The 16,463-nt window shown below is 37.1% G+C and overlaps 1 long non-coding RNA gene across 1 annotated transcript; it reads right to left on the bottom strand.

The window, feature by feature from the left end:
- Window positions 1-11,586: 11,586 nt before the first annotated feature.
- LOC132541872 (uncharacterized) lies at window positions 11,587-16,340 on the bottom strand. The gene is made up of 2 exons (XR_009552972.1): window positions 16,192-16,340; window positions 11,587-12,467 (listed from the first exon to the last, which is right to left on the bottom strand). It is a non-coding gene; the product is annotated as an uncharacterized LOC132541872 (long non-coding RNA).
- Window positions 16,341-16,463: the final 123 nt, after the last annotated feature.

Below are 16,463 nucleotides of genomic sequence, written 5' to 3'. Positions count from 1 at the left end.
TGAAGACAAAGTCTAGTTCAGCCTGGCCCTTAAAAGCCAAATAGACCAACTAAGCTGTGTTCAGATGGCCATGCATTATGTCCACATTGAACTGGATTTGTAGTTTTTGCCTAATCCTTATGATATATAATTGTCTTAGCCTAGCTACTTGATATTGATTAAAACCACTCAAGACTTAAGAAGTTTAAAAAAAAAAAGTAGGACATTGAGTATTATGGCTAAAAGAAAAAAAAAACACTGCATTTTAACCTCATAGTTGCCAATTGTTATTTGCAATCTGACAAAGTTGCATTATGATTTTGAGCCTTAATTTCCACATAGACAGGAAAAGATAATAAAATTAATGAGGATTCAACAAAAAAGCCTATTTTTTTGGTATATTGCTAATATTGATAAAGTCCGTTACTTTCCCTATAATGTTTGGATGGGTCTCAATTTCTTTGTTTTACACAAGGTAAATATCAAAGAGTTTAATACATCTTTTCTTTGGTGTGGAATGAACCAGTTCTTCCTTGTCAGTTCCTATGAAATCCAACACTGTTTAACTAGGTAGTAACTGTAAAACTTTTTTTTGGAAACTTCTAAAAATAAAACTGAGAAGACTGGCTTTTTGAAGAAATATGAAAGGAATCTGCTCATTTCATTATCCATTTTGGAGAGAGAGGGAAAGTGTGTTTTCAAGGGACCATGCATATGTGATTTCACCACTCCAGATGACTTTTTCATTCAGATAAACAAGGAAGAGAGAGGCACACACAAAAGCACTGGAGCTTCCCTGGCTGTTGTGGCACTCCCATATGGAGTCAGGATTTGAACTCAGGTCACACATGGCCAAGCATAAACCTGACTCTTTGAAGTTATTTTTCCAGTCCCTAGTCCATTCATTTCATCTACACGGAGGTAGCTAACATTGCAGATGAGGAAAGTGGCATCCATTTCTGTTCTTAAGTGTGAATCTAAAATTTATAAATCTGCATCTATAAGTGCTTTTAAAGAAGTAAATGGGGGGAGGCAGTATTGCACCTGATTGAACACACATGTTATAGTGTGTAAGGACCCAGATTCAAGTTCCCAGTCCCAGGAGGAAAGTTCCTGAGTGGTGAAGCAATGCTGCAGGTGTCTCTCTTTCTCTCTCCCTTTCTACCTCTTCCTCCTCTCACAATTCCTCTGTCTCTACCTAATAAATAAATATTAAAGAAAAGAAAAAAAAAAGAAAAGAAAAGGAAAAAGTGACTATGGAAAGATATGTGTCTTAGGGCTTCCTTCTTCTTTGGAGGTTTTTAGACAGCGTTTTCAGGAGCAAACTCGAGAGTCATGTACTGGGTTTGTCTCTTAAAGTGATTCAGGGCTTGGAAAACTAGCTTCTACTTTTCTTCTTGAACATTATTGCACTGTGCCAAGGTGGGTTGATATGTCCAAAACCAATTTGGCAGGTCTATCCTTTGCTTCCTCTGATAATGCTACATTGAAGGCAAGATTACAAGACACATTCCAGCTGGCTAGACTTCTGATGTAAATATCTCAAAAAGGTTCCACAGTCTTTAGTTAGATTGAGTGGTCAAGATTCCAGTAGACTTCCCTTTCTCGCTCTCCTTTTCTTAATTTCCAGTCAACCTCAGTACCAGATACAGTTCACTGTATCAAGTACATTTTCTATACTACAATCATGTATATTTTTAGAGCCACAGGTCAAACCATGAAATATAAATCCTGAATATTAATCCTATAACTGGATTTGCCTATAAAGTAATTTACAAAATGTTATTTCCTCTTTACCCCTAATAGGAGAAGAAGGAGTAGAAACATGAGAAGGAGGAATGGAAAGAAAATACATCTGATTAATTTTCCAAGACTCTGTGATTTAGGCATGTATCATGGGAGTATTATTTCTTAATTTTTATAGAGGTTAGGAAACAGAGTTTCAGAGTAATTTAATGTCTTTTCAAGATCATACAGCCCTATGAAGTTTTGATATGAACATGTTCTATCTTCAGAGCTTGAACTTTTTCTTCTCTTCTCTCTCACCTAGATCCCACACAACCTTGACACAACTTGATCAGCAATAGAGTTATACATGATCTAAGGGCTTATTAGTTGTTGGAGTTCCCTCTAGAGAGTATACAAACATTAACCATGATCTACAGAAAGCCATTACCTCACTCCTTCACAAGGGAGCAGATGGTGATTTTTTGATAGTTCTTCTTAGAGAAAATTCACTTTCTTATGACTTGAGGTACTCTGAAGCCAGCCTTTACTTATAGAGACTTAACTCCAGAGGTGACTGTGCAGATTTTCCCCAACCCCACATTTAGTGACCTCAAGTTAGCATCTGGAAATCAGTTGTGGTGTGTTTGTACCACAAAAGGTATGAACAGTTACAGTGAGGACTTCTCCCTGAACACAGTGCAATAGTTGTTAGCACGCTACTGTTTTACCCTTTGGAGAAGAGTTTGCCCACTGGCCCTAATATTTAAAAAAAAAAATCTAAGTCTTCAAAAAATTCACATATAGCTCTTTTATCTATTCTGTATTTCTCGATAGCTTCAGATAATTTAAGTCTCAGGTCAGTCCTTCTGATACTGAGGAACCATGCACAAAGTATTTACTCTCTAAGCTTCAATTTACCTATATGCCAAGTAGACTGAATGAAAAAGTATCTTACCTCTGGGTCACTGTAAGAGTTAGCTGAGTCAGTGCATATAATACACACTAGAGGGGGCCAGGTGGTGGTGCACCTGGTTAAGTGTACACATCACAGTGCGCAGGGACTCAGTTTCAAGCCCCAGGTTTCCACCTGGGGGGGGAGGGGAGCTTTACAACTGGTGAAGCAGGGCTACAGGTATCTCTTTCTCTCTCCCTTTCTTTCTTTCTCTGTCTCTCCCCTCTAAACATCTCTCTGTCTGTATCCAATGATAAATAAAAATATTTAAAAAAAGAAAACACACTATATGACTTACAGAAAGCACTTAACTTTAAGTATTGTCAGAATAATCATTATTCTGCTCATAACAACACAAAAATTTAGACAGTTGTTCAGTACTTCTAACAACTAAAATTCTACCAGTCAGGAGCAACTAGCCCATACAGAGGATTTGATTTTGAAGAGTTTGTTGGCAAGATCATATATGGAAGAATAGAGGTATCTGGATAGGTCAGGAACTAATTCTTCTTCTTCTAGCGTTTGCCCTTCTTCCGTAGCCAGTCAACAAGGTCAGGTTGAAAGCTGTCAGGAGCTGCTTGTTGCTGGCTTTGAAAGTGACTGGGATCCATGTGGATTCAGTTGGCTAGGAAGGATCGTCAGTTTCCCCAATGAATGGGTACTCATGGGATGCACCACGAGAAGGTCGATCCAATGCATCCCTCAGGAACTAATAAGAGGTAGAGAAACCAGTAATGGAGAGGACCTGCAACCAGCTCAATTCTGAAAACAAAGGCAAAGAAAACAGTAATGCCCATTGGGCTAGCCATGCAGAAACTGTACCACCGTTGTAAGATTCTATTCTCCCTCTAAGAGAGAGGGGGGATAAATATTGTGACCTCTCCAATTCTCTGTCTTCCAATGTCCTGCCAGTAATCTCCAGAAGTCAGAATACGCAAGCGAGGAGATGATTTCATCTAACACTGGTTGTTTCAGATGGGACACCAAAGCGGGACAAAACATAGTATATGATTTGGAGTGGAGGGTAGAAGCAAACAGAGAATACCGAAACAGTCTTTGATTTTATATTCATTTTGTTGAATCTATTGCATTTCTCTTTTTCCTTTATATTATACAAAACTATTTGTCAAGAGTAGGGGGAAAGATATGAACATGAAAAAGTGCATTTCATTCTTGTACTTAATTGTGTTTTAAATTTGACATAATGCACTTCCAGGAAGCATGGCCATGGAGTGAAAGGGAACAGAAATGATCTGCCCTAAAACAAATATCTACAACTATCAAACTTAACAAAACTCACCAACTATAGCTGAGAAATTCGCAGAAGCACCACAGCTTCAGGTGGGGTTTTGCATGTGTAGTTGAGGTGAGAAGGGGCATGGGGAAGGAAACCAATCACAAAGAACTCCAGCAGAATATGGCACCATTTTCCCTCTACGATCAGCAAGTAGTCAAGGCAAATCACAGTGCTGGCAGTGAGAGAAGGGTACTTATAACCTTTTAATACATGACCTCAGAGGCACTAGACTACTGAAGTACAGGCAAGGACACACCAAAAAACAGGTAATTTGTGACCAAAATAAGTCTGGTCTGTCACCAAAACATAAAGGTAATTTGCAGCAGCTGGTGGCAGCTAACTGGTAAAGTTAGCCCTGCTTCTACGAACACAGCTGCAGCCAGGCAGAAAATCCCTGAGGCTTGGTTGCAGATTGAAATCACAGAGAAAACATATGCACACACCACATCAAGCAAAGAACAGCTCAAGGAAACAAACAAGCAAACAAAAACCTAACCTAGTCCCCAACCCTCTCTAATGCAAGATACAAAGTGAAGCCCGGAGACCACAAAAATAGCAACACCTGCTGACCAGCAATAACTCAACACAATAACTACATAGACAGAAATACTGCAGAAACAAAAGCAACAAAACAAGCCAAATCACACACATAGGAATGAAACAGAATGACTCCAAGAAAATACAGACTTAGAGGGACTATCAGAGAAAGACTACAGAAAACTCATTATGAGGACTTTCTAAGAATCTAAACATAGTATGAAGAAACATATTCAAAAGCTGAAAGAATATATCACTAAAGAGTTAGGAAACTCAGAAGAAGAGCTTCAAACAGTGTTCTCTAAGAAATTAGAAAACATGAAAGAGGGAGTCAGGCAGTAGTGCAGCGGGTTAAGCACAGGTGGCCCAAGTCACAAGGACCAGCAAAAGGATCCTGGTTCAAGCCCCTGGCTCTCCACCTGCAGGGGAGTCGCTTCACAAGTGGTGAAGCAGGTCTGCAGGTGTCTATCTTTCTCTCCCCCTCTCTGTCTTCCCCATCTCTCTCCATTTCTCTCTGTTCTATCCAACAACAATGACATCAATAATAATAACTACAACAGTAAAACAACAAGGGCAACAAAAGGGAATAAATAAATATATAAAAAAGGAAACATGAGAGAAGAATTGCAGTCAGGAAGCATGAAGAAAAAGTTCAAACAGAATTGCAGGGAATGAAAGACACTTTGAGTAAGTTCAAACTCAGGCAGAAGGTTTAGGAAGTAGGCTCACTCATGCAGAAGAAAGAATATCTAATCTAGAGGATACAATTAGCCCACTATTTCAATTTAAAGATGAGAGGAAAGCTTTAGAAAGAATGTAGCAACTCTCTGAAAAGGTCAAATGTAAGAGTGATAGGAATTCCTGAGAAAGAGGAGCGTGAAAGGAACAGAGACCATTTTCAGAGAAATTTTAGCTGAGAATATTCCTCACTTAAGCAAACCTCAGAATATACTCATGCAAGAGACACCCATGTATATAAATGCAAAATGAACAAACAAAAGCACATGATTATAAAACTCAAAACTCAATGACAAGGAAAAAAAATTGCAGCCTGCTAAGGAAAGAAGTTACATACAAAGGTAAAGTTATGAGGCTTTCATCAACCTTCTCTTCAGAAACCCTAGAGAAGGAGAGAGTAGAATGACACATTCAAAGTACTAAGAGAAGGAATTCTACCCATGGGTCTTGTATCCTGCAAAATTATCTTGCAAAAATGAAGTGAAATAAAGGTCTTCTCAAATATCCAAAAGCTAAATAAATTTTCCATTATCAACCACACCTTATAAGAATTACTGAAAGGAGTCCTACAGAAAAGAGAAAGCAAAGGAATATACATTCTAAATAAGGTGAACAGCTGTAGACTATAAATAAGAACACAATAAAAAAGGAAAGAACAATAAAACAATAAAGGGGAGAGAATTAATGGAAAAAGAAGTTCTATCAAATGTTAGTTAATCAAGACCAACCTAGAAAGGGTGCTTTTTAGATACACTATACAAGTTATTACACTTATGATAATCACAATACAAAAGAAAGAACAGAGATTTACAGAAAGTACAAGAGAAATCAATGAAGAACTCATCACAGAAACCCAGCCACACAAAATGACTTCTAGAAACAAATGGGCAAAGAATCAACACTTTAAAACAAACTCACAACAAAAATCAGAATGGATGTAAGTAAATCATATATATCAATAATCACTCTAAATGTGAAAGGCCTAAATATACCTGTCAAGACTCAGAGTAGCTAAGTGAATTAAAGAACAGGGTCCACCTACTATATGTCTTCAGGAAACACATATCCAAAGAAAAGACAAACAGAAGCTTAATGTAAGAGGCTGGAGCAAGGTGTTCCAAGCTAGTAATTCAGAAAAAAAGGGCAGGCACAGCTATTCTATTTTCAGATAAAATAGATATTCAGGTAAATATAGTTAGTAGAGAAGAGAGGAATATTACATAATGGTCAAAAGGATTAATCTAACAAGAAGACATAGCCATTATAAATATAATATGCCCCAAACTCAGGTGTGCCCAAATATATAAAACAAATATTTATTGAACTTAAGAGAGATGTTGACAGAAATGCAATAATAGCAGAATGATATTAACACAGCACTCGCAGCAATAGACAGATCACCTAAAAAAATGTATATCCATAGGGAAATAGCAGTCTTAAATGAAACCATAGACAAAATGGAACTAACAGATATATACAGAACTTTCCATCCCAAAAGAAATGAATATACATTCTTCTCAAGTACACATGGAACATTCACAAGGACTGATGATTTACTGAGCCACAATGGCAGCTTAACCAAATATGTAAATGTTGAAATTATTAAATGCATCTTCTCAGACCATAATGGTATGAAGGTAGAAATAAGCCACAAAAAAAAAAGAAAAAGAAAAAGAAAGAAAGAAAAGAGAGAAAGAAACCGCCACAAAGTCTGGAGACTAAACAACATTCTTCTGAACAATTCATGGATCACTGAAGAGATCGAGATAGAAATTAATAATTATCTAGATACCGATTAAAATGAAGAAATTAACTATCAGTCCCTATGGGATGCATCAAAAGCAGTCCTGGGGGGAAAAAAAAGCAGTCCTGAGACAAAAGTTCATAACAATACAGGCCCACATTAATAAAGAAGAAAAAACACTAGTGAACCATCTAAAAACCCAAGTGAACCAACTAGAAAAGGACCAGCAAAAAAGACACAATAGCAACAGTCACCAGGAGACAGGAAATCATTGAAATCAGAGCAGAAGTCAATGAAATAGAAAACAAAAAGACTATTAGGAAGATTAATGAAATAAAGAACTGGTTCTTTGAAAGGATAAATAAAATAAACAAATAACTTACTAAGTAAAAAAGAGAGAAAGCATGGTAAAATCACTTAAAAATGAGAAGGAGAAATTATAACAGATGAGGCAGATATTACAATGCATCATGCAAGACAATTATGGGCATTTCTACGGAAATAAAATTGACAACTTTGAAGAAATGAACACATTCATAGAGATATAACAACTACCAACCCTGGCACAAGAGTAAGTAGACAAACTTAATAGGCAATCGAGAGTAAAGAAATTGAAACAGTAATCAAAAGCCTCCCCAAGAACAAAAACCCAGGTCCAGATGGCTATACTAATAAATTTTATAAAACATCCAAAGAAGAACTAAAACCCATCCTCCTCAAACTCTCCCAGAAATTAGAAGAGAGGTATTACGGTGGGTTAAGTGCATGTAGTACAGAAATTAGAAGAGGGAATACACCCAAACACATCATATAAGGCTAACATCACTCTGATCCCCAAAGCAGAAAGTATCCACCAAAAAAGAAAACTACAGACCTATATCCCTGATGCACATTGATGTAAAGATCCTCTACAAAATCTGGCTAATTGAATCCAGCAACACATTAAGAAAATAAACCACCAAGACCAAGTGGTTTTCATCCCTGGGAAACAGGGATGGTTCAACATCCACAAGTCAATCGATATAATCCACCATATCAACAAAAAGGATAAAAAAATCAGGTGATTTTATCAATAAATACAGAAAAAGCATTTGACAAAGTTCAATACACATTTATGGTAAAGGCCCTCAAGAAATTAGGAGTGGAAGGAAAATTCCTCAACATAATAAATGGTATATATGACAACCCACTGGCTAACAGCATACTCAACAGGGAAAATTTGAAAGCTTTCCCCCTAAATTCAGGAACTAGGTAAGGATTCCCACTCTCAAAATGTCTAGTCAACGTAGTCCTAAAAGTCTTCCCATAGCAATCAGACAAGAAAAGAGATAAAAGAATATAAATTGGAAAGGATGGAGCTAAATTATCATTATTTGAAGATGATATGTTTATATACTTAGAGGACCCCAGAAATTCTGTCAAAAAAAAAAAACCTACTGGAAATCATCAATAAACTCAGTAAAACAGCAGGTTATAAAATTAATACCCACAAGTTTGTGGCATTTCTATACACAAAAATGGGCCAGAGGAAAGGGAACTTAGGGAAGCAATCCCACTTACAATTGAATCCAAAAACATAAAATACCTAGGAATAAATCTAACAAAGGACGTGAAGGACGTTTTTTAAATTTTTTTAAATATTTATTTATTCCCTTTTGTTGCCCTTGTTTTTTTTATTGTTGTAGTTATTATTGTTGTTGTTATTGATGTCATCATTGTTGGATAGGACAGAGAGAAATGGAGAGAGGAGTGGAAGACAAAGAGGGGGAGAGAAAGATAGACACCTGCAGACCTGCTTCACTGCCTATGAAGTGACTCCCCTGCAGGTGGGGAGCCGGGGGCTTGAACCGGGATCCCTACACCAGTCATTGCGCTTTGTGCCATATGTGCTTAACCCGCTGCACTACTGCCTGACTCCCATGAAGGACCTTTTTAAGAAAAACTGTAAGACACTGTTAAAAGAAATAAAGGATGACACAAAGAAATGGAAAAACATCTCCTGTTCATGGATTGGAATGGATGGGAAGAAGTAATGTCATTAAAATGGCAGTCCTGTCAAAAGCAAGCTATAGATTCAGTGCAATCCCTAAGACACAGTTCAAGGTAATTGAACAACGTATTCAATAATTTGTGTGGAGCTATTCAAAAATACTAATAGCAAAATCACTGCTGTAGAACAAGAAGAAAAATAGAGACATCATAATGCATGACTTCATTGTTGGAAAGAATGTGGAGAGAAAGGAACTTTATTACACTGCTGGTGGGAATGCAAACTGGTACAACCACTATGGTGAATATTATGAAGAATCCTTAAACAAATACTAATGAAAATACCTTGTGATCCAGCAATTACATTCCTAGGCATTTATCCAAAAGAGGTAATAACACAAATTTGAAGGGATATATGTACCCCCATATTCATAGTTGCATTATACATAATAGCTAAAATATGGAAGAACTAAAATTCCATTCAACAGATGACTAGATAAAAAACATTATGGGACATATATTCGATAGAGTACTACTCAGCAATTAAAAAGGTATGGATAAAATGGATGGAATTGAAGATTCTGATCTTTCCTAATACATGGGACTACCTAGTTCCATGGAATTGTAGATTAGTGAAGTAAAGAGGTAAAGGACAACTACAGGATGGTTTCACTCATGTGTGAAATTTAGAGAATTAAACACAGGAACTTGAAACAAACAAACAAAAGCCAATCCATATCTAAGACTAGGGAAAACTACAGTGGTTATCTAGGCAGTGGGAGTGGGAAAGACATAGACTTTTGGTGGTAGGAAAGGTGTGAGACTATAATCCTATTAATTTATAACCTCATAAATCACTATTAATTTAATATGTTTGGGGGGAGATTTAATACTTCAAGTTCTCTAACAGCCTAGAACATAGCTCTGAGTATACATATTTCTTTAGCCTTAATATTTAAAGTTTCAGATATGTAAGATGATCAAATTCTGACACTAGGTTTAAATTGTTTAAGGAGCTCTAAAAATATATTTGTATATATAGTTTTTTAAAAAGATTTTATTTATTAATGAGAAAGTAGGAGGAGAGAGAGAAAGAACTAGACATGTGCTGCCGGGAATTGAACTCAGAACCTCACACTTGAGAGTCTAACTTTTTATCCACTGCACCACCTCCTGGACCACTGTATATATAGTTTTTCAAATAGCTAAGTAGCCTACAACCTTAGGCCAGATAGATCAAAACCATTTGGCCCTGTCAGTATCCAAGATACGGTGATTAGTAGATATCCCCAAAGGGCACAAAGCATAGTGAGGTCAAGTATATTACTGTAGATTTCAACTATTAGATTTTCATAGAAAAACAAATCCCCAACTAACTTATAATAGTCATTAATTAACGCTATTTTAAACTCTTTCTAAGGCTACAAGGAATCCTTCCTATTCTCTTTAAAATCCTTATTTCTCCTTGTCCTGGAACCTCTATGCCCATATTTCTTGATGTTTCTTCTCTCTGGTCCCTTACCATCACACTGCCTCTGCTAACCTCAACTAAATCAATGCTACCAGTGCTGCCGTGTCACATTATGCTGCTGCTGCCTTGTTAATGCAGACTTGCCAGAGACATCAAGCCTGAGATATCAACCTCCTAACTCATCTAATTTAGTGAGATCTTTCCTAACACATGGGACTACCTAGTTCCATTTAAGATGGCACGTTATCTAATAAAGTTACAGATGTGAGATACAGGCTAAGGTTTAGAGTATTGGGTATAGGTGTACGTGTATCCCTAAACAAGTGGAAATTATATACCTTGAAGTGAAAGTGTTTAATAGTCCTCAGTGATTAGACTTAGAGCTAATAAGCCTGGGATCAGAAGGGTCTAACTGATCAGACTTAGACTAAATAAGTTTGGCAATCGAGTAGAAAGGCCCAAAGGAGGCAGACTCCATAAGCCTAATGCTGGTTGACACTCAATGATTTAACCACTGGAAGATAATCTAAGCTCATCATATAAAGAAAGGAATACAAACACTGGATAAGGGCAAGCAACTGGCTCATATAATAAAGGCCTTTTTGGTCAATACCAGACCACCCCAAATCTGGGGCCCTAGACAGTGAATCCTTGGATTCCCACACAGATATGATGGGTCTAGACCTCTAATAGAGCCCTTTCTCCACCATCACTGGTCATTTCCATCAGGAAAGTCAGCCTAAGTCCTCTCATGGGTCACTCCAGAAACTTGCCTTCCTTATAAAGTAGCACGGTAGGGACTGGCCCACTCTCTGAAGGGAGGCTGGGTCATCCTATTCCGCCACTTGAGGAAGACTGGTCCTGAAATGAGTGCAGCCTAGAATGTTTCCAGCTGTAACTAAGAACTGCAAGCTCAGATCAGCAGGGATTCAGAGGTTACACAGGCTCCTGTGCTAAATATAAATATATGGGCCCTGGGTCAGGCTGACGGGGTAAACAGTTAATTTTATTTGTAGATTTTATTCACAGTTGGGAGCTACTCTGCTCTAATGCAGCTTTCTAGTTCTATTCTGAACTCTGATATTATCTTCCCAGACAATATTTTTGTCCACCTCCATATTAGCTATCAACAATCAAGAAAAAAGTATGGGTTACAGATTATTAAACAATTTGTTCTTTACATCTTAATGTTTTTTCAGACACCAAGTTGCAGATACTGCCATGACACCAATCTGACTCTCCCAGGCAGACCACCTCACCAATGTACCCTGTTACCCTATTTCTCCAGAGCCCTGCCCCACTAGGGAAAGATAGAAACCGGTTGGAAGTATGGATCGACCTGCCAATGCTCACGTTCAGTGGAGACCCAATTACAGAAGCCAGACTTTCCACCTTCTGCCCCCCATAATGATCCTGGGTCCATACTCCCAGAGGGTTAAAGAATAGGAAAGCTTCCAGTGGATGGAGATGGGATATGGAACTATGGTGGTGGGAAATGTGAAGAATTTTACCCCTCTTAGCCTATGGTTTTGTCGACATTTTCTATTTTTTATTTTATAAATAAAGTTTAAAAAAAGAAACAAAAAGTACAAAAGTCCTGGGCTTCTTAGGAACATACCTAAGATAGACTTCCTAGCTTTTTTCCACCATAAGGTCTCTATTCTCATATGCTTATTTCCTACTTTTTGGTTCTTATTCATTAATAAATTTGTCTTCCTTTATATTTTGCTGCCTTTCAACCACCAAGTTGCAGATGCTATCATGATTCCATCCTGACTTCCTTGGGAAGAAGACCTCACCAAAGTATCCTAGAATATCACTTCTTCAGAGCCTTGGCCCACTAGGGAAGGACAGAAAAAGGCTGGGGGTATAGATCAACATGCCAATGCCCATGTCCAGAGGAGAAGCAACTACAGAAGCCAGATCTTCCACCTTCTGTACTCCACACATAATTTTGGTCCTTACTCTCTGTAGGAGAAAAGTGATCAGGGGAAGGTAACCAGACGGTTCTGAACTCCAATTCCATCAGCATCTGGAGAGAGAAGATGAAAAAAGGAAGTAGTAATAGGTATAGGTGTGACTTGGAAAGGAGAAGAATACGGATCCTTGGAAACAAATGGCTTAATATATATATATGAATATAGATAGTTTTAGAAATAATAGTTAACCCATATCTGCAATCTTGGGATAACTGCTATAGCTTTCAAAGGAAGGAATAATGATATAGAACTGGTGGTAGGAATGGTGTGGAATTATACCCTTGTTATAATTTCATAAATCAATATTAAGTCACTAATAAAAATAAATAAATGAATTTGACATAATGCTCTGAAAACATATATAGAACTTGTATGGTCAAAATAACTATCTCCTGTGATTTTACAGTCCTTTCAAAGACCAAAGGGAGAAAAGTACTTTGTACCTGATTCATTTATACTATCCCATTCATTGATCTTACCCAGTCCTCACCTTTATATTTTTTTTCTTTGAAAATGTCCTTTGGTAGATAACATTACTATTGTCTATACTTGTGTGTGTTTGTGTTTTGGAGGTCTTTAATTGTTTCATTCTAATAGCATTTCCCTCCTGTTTGAACTACCTCTGTACTCTATTAAGAAAAATTTGTGGGACCTGAAATGTATTAAGATACTCAGAGTTCCCCAGTACAGTATTACCTACCATATGTTTGTTGTTTTGTTTTTTCAAAAGACATGCTATAGCTCAGGGGGAGTTACTTACAAAATACCATCTGTTAAGAAAGTGAATTCCCCTGTGAGCTTTGAAGTCTTGACAAAAAGATACAGTTTACTTCTAACCTGAATCTTGCTAAACCTTTCAGCTGTAAAAGATCACTTTCTTCAACTCACTGTTTCCGTAGTCATTTGTAAAGTTAATTAATAGGATACTACCATATAGTTTTTAAAACTATTTCTAAGAATCATTTCTTATAAAAATCAAAGAAATATTATGATTCAAATAAGTTCTAATGGTAAAGATCCCGGTTCAAGCCCCCTGGCTCCCCACCTGCAGGGGAGTCGATTCACAGGCAGTGAAGCAGGTCTGCAGGTGTCTATCTTTCTCTCCCACTCTCTGTCTTCCTCTTCTCTCTCCATTTCTCTCTGTCCTAGCCAACAATGACAGCATCAACAACAATAACTACAACAACAATAAAAAACAAGGGCAACAAAAGGGAAAATAAATAAAAATAAAAAAACAAATAAGTTCTAATGATCTGAGCAGCTAGAATCTTGAGCATAGTCATCTCAAATATTTGTAAAATATTTATTTTATTGCATAGGAAAGAGTTTTAAAAGAGACAGAAGAAGAGAGGAGAGATATGAGAGAGCACAGAACATCATCCCAGTACACATGCTACAGATCATAGCAGTACAGTTTTATACCAGTTGAACTATTTCTCTAGCTACACCTCATTTTTGATGTCTATATCCATGGGACTGTCTAAAAAATAAGGACAGAAGTAATGGCACTCTCTATAAGTGATATTTGTACCAGAGACTGACCACTGTGAAACTCACTGTCATATGTACTGTTTTTCCACAGTAGCCAAGGACTGGAAGCAACCTAAATGTCCATTAATGGATAACTGGTAAAAGAAGTTATGGGATATATACTCAAAGGAATACTACTCTGAAATTTAAAAATAGGATATTGTATCATTTGAGACAAAACATATGGAAATGGAAATGATTACATTTATGAGTTTAATTAAGAAGGTAAAACATAACTAGATTGTTTTTCTTGTGTGTGGCGGAACACATAACTTTTCAGAAAGAGAGGGGAAGAAACTGTCTCTACAATTTTGTGACAATTGGGAGTCAGGTGGTAACGCAGCAGGTTAAGCACACATGGTATGAAGTGCGTAAGGATCCTGGTTCGAGCCCCCCTGGCTCCCCACCTGCAGGGGAGTCGCTTCACAGTGGTGAAGCAGGTCTGCAGGTGTCTAACTTTCTCTCCCCTGTCTTCCCTTCCTCTCTCCATTTCTCTCAGTCCTATCTAACAACGACGGCATCAATAACAACAACAACAATAACTACAACAACAGTAAAACAAGGGCAACAAAAGGAAAATAAATTTAAATAATAATAATAATTTTGTGACAATTATGGTGATTATCAGAGTGGGGTGCACAGAACTTTGGTGGTGGGTACAATGTGGAACTATACCCTGGTAGTCTTATGAAGTCACTAAAATTATACTAAAGAAAACTAAGTCTAATTCAGGCTTTTAAATTCAAATTTCTAGAGGCCAGGCTGTGGCACACTTGGTTAAGCATGCACATTACAGTGCGCAAGGATCCAGGTTCAAACTCCTGGTCCCCACCTGCAAGGGGAAAGATTCACAAGTGGTGAAGCAAGCCTGCAGATGTCTCTCTGTCTCTCCCTCTCTGTCTATCTCCCTCTCAATTCCTCTCTGTCTCTATACAATAATAAATAAATAAATAAATAAAACATTAAATTCAAATGTCTATAGTTACTATGTAGGCAACATGCATGGGTGAAATAAGCAGGTGTAGACAAACATTCCTTGGAATACATAAACTCTTTGGGTCTCTTTTTCCTACACTTGAAAAAGATGTTTATACAAAACATTTTATATTTATCTTACTCTTATGTTAAGAACAAAAATATTGTGAATGTAATGATAAATGACACAGAGGCCAAAGAGCAATAAGAAGTAGTGGAGTCCATGGAAAATTGGGGAGCACTTATCTAGAGGGATACCCAAGCATTGAACCATCACATTGATACTATATAAGAATGATGGGGAGTCGGGCTGTAGCGCAGTGGGTTAAGCACAGGTGGCGCTAAGCACAAGGACCTGCATAAGGATCCTGGTTCAAGCCCTGGCTCCCCACCTGCAGGGGTGTCGCTTCACAAGCGGTGAAACAGGTCTGCAGGTGTCGATCTTTCTCTCCCTCTCTCTGTCTTCCCCCTCCCCTCTCCATTTCTCTCTGTCCTATCCAACAACAATGACAACAATAATAACTACAACAATAAAACAACAAGGGCAACAAAAGGGAATAAATATTTTAAAAAGAATGATAATTTTTAACTTGTAAATCTGTATTAAATCACTAATAAAAGTTTTTTTTAAAAAAAAAGGGATGAAGATTTGTTGTTGTTAAATCTCTTTTAAAAAATAGGAATTCTAGGATTTTAGGAAAAGTTCAGACATTAATAGGAACTTTTAAAAAGTTTTAAAAGCAATGAAAGGTTAAATCTAATACTTTCAAAACTAGCTATCTCCCTTGCACAAATCAACAACTATTTGATTCAAGAAGTACATGAACAAAAGTGGGAAATCTTGCATGGAGTGGAGAGAATGATCCAATATCCTTCTAAAGTAATAAAAGTATAGAAACTAAAATATTTTAGAAACAACCTACAAGGTATTCAACTGTTTTCTGTGATTTCTGTCTTCTGATCACCTTCTCCTTACTCCTCAGGGTCATCTCTTTCCCACTCATCCAACACACAGACATTTACATTCTTAAACATATTCTCTCAAAATAGTTATTTAAGAATATACTGCTTTGACATCTAGTCTGCATTTAAATGACTTAGTTACCTTCCTATGCATGTGGTTATAAGTATGAATATATCTCCAAAACTATGTCCATATATATAGATATAGGATTTTATTAGGGGGCTAATGATTTACAGTACAGTACAATTGTTAGCACATGGGTTCAATTTCTCATTTCCTCATTACAGGTATATGTGAAACATTCTCACCTCCAAATCAGATCCTTTTCCACCAGCATGCACCAAACTCTAACTTATTCTTGATTCAAAGTTGTCTAGATTTAGAAACGGAGAATATTTAACTCATTATCATCTGTTAGCATTTTCCATGCTCCTTTTTCCTAGTATTGTGTGTTGATTGCTGACTTGTAAGAAATCACCTAGAATTCACTGAATATACCACAACATGTGCTAAACACTAAGACGATTCTTAGGATTACACAATCCATTGCTCTAGTGAGAAAATCAATCTAAATTATTGT

This window comes from Erinaceus europaeus, chromosome 1 (assembly GCF_950295315.1).
Source record: "Erinaceus europaeus chromosome 1, mEriEur2.1, whole genome shotgun sequence".
NCBI classification, from domain to species: Eukaryota; Metazoa; Chordata; class Mammalia; order Eulipotyphla; family Erinaceidae; genus Erinaceus; species Erinaceus europaeus.
The sequence above is the reverse complement of the archived record's forward strand: the minus strand, read 5'-3'. Positions and strand labels throughout refer to the sequence as shown.